Source organism: Strongylocentrotus purpuratus, unplaced genomic scaffold, assembly GCF_000002235.5.
Source record: "Strongylocentrotus purpuratus isolate Spur 01 unplaced genomic scaffold, Spur_5.0 spur5_scaffold_4, whole genome shotgun sequence".
Classification (NCBI taxonomy): Eukaryota; Metazoa; Echinodermata; class Echinoidea; order Camarodonta; family Strongylocentrotidae; genus Strongylocentrotus; species Strongylocentrotus purpuratus.
Window position 1 is genome coordinate 26,052,724 of NW_022145610.1, and position 8,169 is coordinate 26,060,892.

The 8,169-nt window shown below is 38.2% G+C and overlaps 1 long non-coding RNA gene across 1 annotated transcript; it reads right to left on the minus strand.

Moving 5' to 3' along the window:
• Positions 1–656: 656 nt before the first annotated feature.
• LOC115929343 lies at positions 657–5,384 on the minus strand. Its single transcript, XR_004066426.1, has 3 exons — positions 5,313–5,384; positions 4,345–4,453; positions 657–2,958 (listed from the first exon to the last, which is right to left on the minus strand). It is a non-coding gene; the product is annotated as an uncharacterized LOC115929343 (long non-coding RNA).
• Positions 5,385–8,169: the final 2,785 nt, after the last annotated feature.

The following is an 8,169-nucleotide window of genomic DNA, read 5'->3' on the forward strand; positions in this document are numbered from 1 at the left end:
AATAAATTTATTTATGATAATTATTTCAAATTTTTGATTGGTAGTAACGTGCATAACTCGGTGTCTTTTCATAATGGTGTCTTAGTTATGTACATGACATGAAAAAGTTCAAACTGCAATATTTTGTAATATTCTTCTCACCAAATCAGATGTGTGTATGTCTTATACATGTACATTTTTTACTACCTTACCATGACAAATAACTAAATATAGGTGGTCTTATTGGAAAAACAAAACATGGAATACGTACATAACTGTCACGTACATAACTCGATGTCCACATTCATTGTTGATTAAATAACACATACAAGTTAAAATGCGGAATCCAATGTTATCAGTGCTCTTCATTCACCTATATACACCATTACATTGTCATTTTGAAAGTATACAATATGTTTTTGTATATATTCTGGTGCACTGGTATGTACATAACTGCAGGACACCAAACATTTTCCATTTACAGACATCTAAATATTTTTAAAACCATGACCCAGAATGAGAAGATCTGATTGGAAATCAAAGATAAAGTGAAACTAAACATTATAACATTGCATGCTTGTAAATAAATCAATTATTTATACACCATTCTTCAGTTAGTAAGGTTTGAAATTTGCAGGACACCAAAGTTATGTACATATCAAAAACATTGTATCACATGTAAATAGAATAAGAAAGTAAAATACTAGGAATTAACTCAACAGAAATTTTAATTATTACATAGATTCTACATCAAGATGAAAAAAAATCATAAGTTTTGCATCCCATTAGTAAAAATCTGGTAACCAATTAGTGCATGTTTTGAATGTAACATTAAAAGTGCTGAAAATAGGCCTTTTTTCATCATAAAATTGCTCTAAAATCTTTAATTTGAACTCAATGAAGCTGAAACCTTGTTTTGAGCTTTCCCAAATGATACTTTGTAATATAAAAATGCTAATTTGTTTCTGGGTCTCATGGTTTTGGATAATTGAACAATTTCCCAGTGTTCAATCTAAGTGTACCCTTGATCTGAGCCTTGCACATTACCTAAGAAAGGTTTGAGGAAAAAATGTGAATTTTCAAAATGTCAGAACTACTATTTTGTATCCGATTTTCTTCATTTTTGCACTGTTCTTAGGGGAAATTTCCTACACTTTCTTTTGAAATTATGCAATCCTGAACTTGAATAATAACGCAGTAGGCTAAAATGAATAGGATCCATGAAATTAATACAGATACAATTTGCTGTAATTAGTCTTCCAGGTAATTATTCATACATCTCAGTAATAAAGTAATAATAATATGCATACCCTTGCATCATTCGGCAGTGTAAAACAATGCATCCCCCAAGGCTCTATCTTTAAGCCCCTCTGCACTAGTTTGGCCAGGAGGGATTAGACCTCCCAGCATGGTCACTGACAGGTGGTTATCTCATCAACTCAGCTCTCAATTAACATAAGAAAAAGAGGATCATGGGGACCAACATGCACCGCTTAGGCATTGTTTTCTATATAGAGGGAGCAAGTAGCTACAAGTAGTGCAGTGGGGCTTGCCAAGATGATTAAACTGATATAATCCACCCATCCTCTTGAGAGTTTGACATGATGTTGAATTGTACCTTTATTAAGGTGTGATATTTTAAGAAAATAAATGGCTTTCAGATGTAAATATCAATTAAATAGGAGAGGAATATACATATCTTGCAAAATTCATGCATTTACAAACGTAATTTCTACATCCTTTAAAACTGTTTTTACTGATTTGTGTTCCACTCTTGAAAAAAAAATGCATTTTGCGTCATCCCCAAAACTTGGCGGGGATAATGACGTTGTACCTAGTGGCCGTAATTTTGAAGTTCACGAGTGCCGTAGAGTTTTGTGCAAAAAATTGGTACTTTATTTTTGTTATTTTAGACTACTTTCACCAAGTTTTGTAAAATTGACTTTACATATATAATCACCCGACTGTCCTGAATTTCAGGCTTTTAATATGTGTACAAAGCAATAGGGTAATTATGTGGGTGCTAAAGTATGACGCCACAGATTTCCGTTCACAAAAACAATGTAATTCCATGGCATTAAGTACATGCTCGTCGAGTCAGTTTGATGTCGTTTCCTTCACAAAATATGAGGATCTGTCTGCCTAAAATACTGGCACTAACCCCTCGCATATAATCAGTTCACATCGCGTCAAAAACAGTGAAATAAGTACTCCAATGACATGACCCAGAAGTACGCAATTTCATGGGCATGCGCAAAATGTAACTGAACTTCCTTTATTTTATTGAAATACTTTCATAGTCCTTTAAAGGAACTGTAGCCCTTTTGCATTAATGCTCAGATGTATTCATATTTGATGTAAACATAGCAAATTAATGATAATAAAGTTATATGTATGAAATCCCACGGTCATACGAATCATAGTTTTCGAGATACAAGCAAAATCCCCCCCCCCCCCCTTATAACACCTGTCTGTATGTGAGAATAAACACCCTGCTGAACATTTATTATTATTTTTGCTCTAAAAGTCAAGAAAAGGGGACCAGAATTGCATATAATTTTCAGGATAGCTCTAAAATAACATTTCCTTTCCTGTCAAAGTGATATTTCACATAGTTAAAAGTATGATTTACAAAAGGGCTACAGTCCCCAGTTAATCCTAAACCTTTCAATGCTCACTATTTAATAGAAAAGCTCGCATTGTCCTGCACGCAGCTGATGGAGGCTTCCCTGTATCAATCTTGTAGACTGTCTCAACCAGGAATTGAAATACATGAGACAGCTCCCATGGAAAGTCACACCAAAGGACGTACGTTGCCTTTACCACCATGTCAACTGCGTGCAAGACAGATTTACACTGTGCAGCCTGTCTTTCAAACACAACGAAGGACTGCTCACATGTGGCCCCACTACCAAACATAAGGGCAAATGGCTGATTCTGCTGTAGAATTTCTAGGTAGTGTGGAATGTTGGTGCCCACCTTTACAAAAGAAAAACAAAGCAAAGAAACATTCACATTAATTTAATAGCAGCTGCATTATATGCAATCAATTGTCTGTTTCAAATGGTATGCCTTAATTAATTATGATCCCACAAAAAAATATCCTCATTACATGTACCTCTGACGAGTCTTCCTCCCTGTTGCTACCTCCAATGAGTAATAGATTAATTCAGTAAGTCAGAATTGCAATCATTCCTGCTTTAGAAATTCCAAGGTAACGGTGATGCACAATTCAAGGATGCCAGTTAGAATTGATCAGAGGGCCTGATAATCACCTAGAATGAGCTATTTTATACACAAACAAACATAAACTATGGTTTGAAAATAAATCGCCAGGGCCTGAAAACTGGCATCCCTGACAATTAGAAATACTTGGATTTATTAAATATTAAAAAAAAATAAAAAAAAAATAACAAAATGAAGTTGGCAATGCAACAGTTACACCAGGCCAACGTATATAATCAATGCATATCTTTCTGCCAGAATGATTTTCAAAAAACTTTGGCAAAGGTTAAGAGTCAAAAATATATTTTCAGAATCGATGTTCTTAATAATTCTTCATAACATGATAGCCATTCACTGACAGAATTGATAGAATAGAGCATAGGATACCAAGTAGAATTGGCTCAATTGTGACAATCTATGAGTGTATACATGTATGAAAAGACCACTCCTTCTAAGCCAAAGTTTGAATTTGATATATTCAATATTCATGAAATGTATACCAAATGAAAGATTCATAGTTGGCTGAGGGCAATCTCAATCCACAAAGACAAGGCACCAAAAGCAGTACTGGATAGTAGTTAATTAATGTGTCTGGGTGAAAACCCATTTGCGTCAACATCAACCATGCTTTCCCTGATTTGGATTCACTGCACAATGAGCAAGAAAGCCTTTTGTAATATGATAATTGAGTTGTTCCAAATCAGTTTCAGCATGTAATCATATGACTTGGCGCGAATGGGTTTTGACTCTTTTCAAACAATGGCTGGTGTGCGCTCAACTTAACAGCAAAATTGAAGAAAAAAATTACCAAACAACATAGGAGTCAATGCTTTATCCATACATTCTAAAAAAACACTATGTTCAGAGATGCCAACCTCTTGACACCAAAAAACAGACTGAGTATCCTAAAAAATCAGATTTAGGAGAGAAAAATCAGATTTTCACGAAAACTTGACATTACCAATGGCCGGTTGGCCCCAGGCCAGTAAAATTTCAGAAAAATGTGATACTGGTAGTACGTACAGTCAAGTAAAATGTTTGCTCTTTCATTAAAATTTTAAAATAAAAATAAGCAAAGATAAAAACAATTGTACTTAGGTCTACAATAGGCCTACTGGTTTCAAATCAATGAAAGCTCACCTTGCATCATCAAGGACAGCCCGTGTGGTCCTGCCTTTGCCCGTCTTTCTGGTTCCCATTGGCAAAATGAAAGGGAGTGCCAGCAGAGCAGCTGTTGTCACTTCATCATCTATTAAGCAAAATACAAATAATATCTTCATGGACAGCTACAAGACAGGTTAGAGAGAACGATAATGTATAGGCCTAGACTATATCTACTATGGATGGGACAGTGTTAGAGGTGAAAGAGGACTTCAAATACCTATGATCAGGGCTCAAAATAATTTTTTGTCCACGGGGGCTCTTCCAAAATAACGGGGGCTCTTTTAGTACTGACGGGGGCTTTTTTTAAACACAAATTTACATTGAATTGGAGTGATTACATGAGGAATGCCGATAGTCCAATACTAGCCTGCATTAAAACCGTAACAAATACGGCGAAACCGTAACGGTTGGCATCTCTGCTCTTCACACACATACTAAATTCATTGCGACAGCACACGTAGTTGTTTCGCAATAGACTTCTACATATGGCTATGTACGTTAGCGCATGTTTTTAAAGCACGTAGGCCTAGATCTAGATCTAGACTAGACTACAAATTAAAATTACAAGACTCGTTGGCCCGAATTCACAAAGGAGGTTTGTCGACAAACCTTGGTTTTCGTACGTCATATGACGCGTTTTTACACGTTTTTTACAAACCTGGTTTGTAAAGAACAAAAGGAGGTTTGGCGAAACAAAAATTCGGGCCTTTAAATCGATCCGAGACTATTATACTACTAGACTCTAGGCCCTATAGAGTATAGGCCTACCATGGGCCTACTCAGCTCAGTACGTGTTAGGGCTAAGTTCACATCTAGCGTAGACGGCTAACATTGTCAAACAAACGACAAAGTTACTCTTACAGTAGGCCTACGGCAGACAATTAGCCCTTATAGTTATAGTAATAGTTCAACTAGATCATGGGGGTTTAAGGTGTGATACTCACCTAAGAAAGCGTCCTTGAACTCCTCCAGTCCACATTCCTCCAACAAATTGTAAACAAATTTGTCCATTGTACCGCGGTATATATACCGCGTCGATCAGTGCGTGCAGCGCAGCTAGCTAGCTCGCGCCGCGCTCGCTCAGAGAAAAAGTCTAAATTCGATATTCGCGGGCGCGCACAAGATTAGGACGCCGATACGTCATGGGACACGTGACTAGTATTGACTATTTACATTGCGGATATATCAGATACTCGGTGCGGAGTCAATCTGGCGGCACCGTGGGCCGAAGACTCAGAACGGAGGTGGCCCTATCTAACCCAGTTTCGAGTCAGAATCACCCGAAATGGAGTGAAAAAACACTGACTCGGATCTGGAGTCACATTTTTGACTCGGCAGGAATAAGAGTGTAGGGATCTTTTGCAATTTGAGAACCACATTTGGCGCATTAATGTCCACCGGCACTTCCTGGAAAAAAACGAGGCCTTCTGATTGGTTAAAAGTTAGAGAAAAGTGATCTGTCACGTCTTGAGACGTTGTATATGCTTTGATGCTGCACAATTCACAAAGACGGGGATCCGGTACGTCATCAGTAGTACTTGCAAAATGTTTCTTGAGTGTATAAACTGTGTCGTTATCAGGGGCGTCGCTAGATCTTTGTCAGTGGGGGAGTGGAATGACAAATATATTAATGCCAATGTCCAAATGTCTACAAATTTAACCCTATAATCCCGGGGCCAGGAACTAAGTTATTTTTCAGTCTCTCCCCTCCCACGCAAAGCGCGGAAACTTTGACACTTCATTAAATTATTAGAGAAAGAAAACGTACAGTTGTACCATTCTCGACTCTCAATTCTTGTTTGGATCCAGTTCTCCCCCCCCCCCTCCCGCGCAAAGCACGGCAGTTTTGACATTTTAATAAATTATTACTCTTAATCCTTTGACTGAATTTATTTTCGTCCATCCCGCGCAAAGCGAGGCAGCTTTGACGATTCATTAAAATATTACTCCTAATCCTTGTCTGAATTCATTTTGGCCCATCTTGCGCAAAGCGCAGAAGCTTTGACGTTTCAATAAATCATCACGCTTAATCCTTGTCTGAATTCATTTTTGCCCATCCCGTGCGAAGCGAGGAAGCTTCGACGATTCATTAAATTATTACTCTTGATCCTTTGACTGAATTTATTTTCGTCCGTCTCGCGCAAAGCACGGCAGTTTTGACATTTTAATAAATTATTACTCTTAATCCTTTGACTGAATTTATTTTCGTCCATCCCGCGCAAAGCGAGGCAGCTTTGACGATTCATTAAATTATTACTCCTAATCCTTGTCTGAATTCATTTTGGCCCATCTTGCGCAAAGCGCAGAAGCTTTGACGTTTCAATAAATCATCACGCTTAATCCTTGTCTGAATTCATTTTTGCCTATCCCGTGCGAAGCGAGGAAGCTTCGACGATTCATTAAATTATTACTCTTGATCCTTTGACTGAATTTATTTTCGTCCATCTCGCGCAAAGCACGGCAGTTTTGACATTTTAATAAATTATTACTCTTAATCCTTTGACTGAATTTATTTTCGTCCATCCCGCGCAACGCGAGGCATGCTTTGACGATTCAATAAATCATTACTCTTAATCCTTTTTGAATTCATTTTCGTCCATCCCGCGCAATCGCGGAAGCTTTCACGTTTCATTACATTATTAGAGAAAGAATACGATTCGTTGTATCGTGTTCTTGTTTGAATTCAGTTTCCCCCCCTCCCGCGCGAAGCGCGAAAGCTTTGACACTTTATTAAATTATTAGAGAAAGAAGACGATTCATTTTACCGGTTCCGTCTCTTAATCCTTGTCTGATTTCATGTTTGCCCATCTCGCGTGAAGCGCGGAAACTTTGACGTTTCATTAAACTATTACTCTAAATCCTTGTCTGATTTCATTTTCGTCCATCTCGCGCAAAGCGCGGAAGCTTTCACGTTTCATTAAATTATCAGAGAAAGAAGACGATTCGGCGTATCGTGTTCTTGTCTGAATTCAGTTCCACCCTCCCGCGCAAAGCGCGGAAGCTTTGACACTTCATTAAATTATTAGAGAAAGAAGACGATTCATTGTACCGGTTCTGTCTCTTAATCCTTGTCTGAATTCATGTTCGCCCATCTCGCGTGAAGCGGGGAAACTCTGACGTTTCCTTAAACTATTACTCTTAATCCTTGTCTGATTTCATTTTCGTCCATCTCGCGCAAAGCGCGGAAGCTTTCACGTTTCAATAAATTATCAGAGAAAGAAGACGATTCGGCGTATCGTGTTCTTGTCTGAATTCAGTTCCACCCTCCCGCGCAAAGCGCGGAAGCTTTGACACTTCATTAAATTATTAGAGAAAGAAGACGATTCATTGTACCGGTTCTGTCTCTTAATCCTTGTCTGAATTCATGTTCGCCCATCTCGCGTGAAGCGGGGAAACTCTGACGTTTCCTTAAACTATTACTCTTAATCCTTGTCTGATTTCATTTTCGTCCATCTCGCGCAAAGCGCGGAAGCTTTCACGTTTCATTAAATTATCAGAGAAAGAACACGATTCGGTGTATCGTGTTCTTGTCTGAATTCAGTTCCCCCCTCCCGCGCAAAGCGCGGAAGCTTTGACACTTCATTAAATTATAAGAGAAAGAAGACGATTCATTGTACCGGTTCCGACTCTTAATCCTTGTCTGTTTTAATTTTCGCCCATCTCGCGCGAAGCGCGGAAGCTTTAACGTTTCAATAGATTATTACTCTTAATCCTTGTTTGAATTCATATTCGCCTATCCCGCGCGAAGCGCGGAAGCTTTCACGTTTCATTAAATTATCAGAGAAAGAACACGATTCGGTG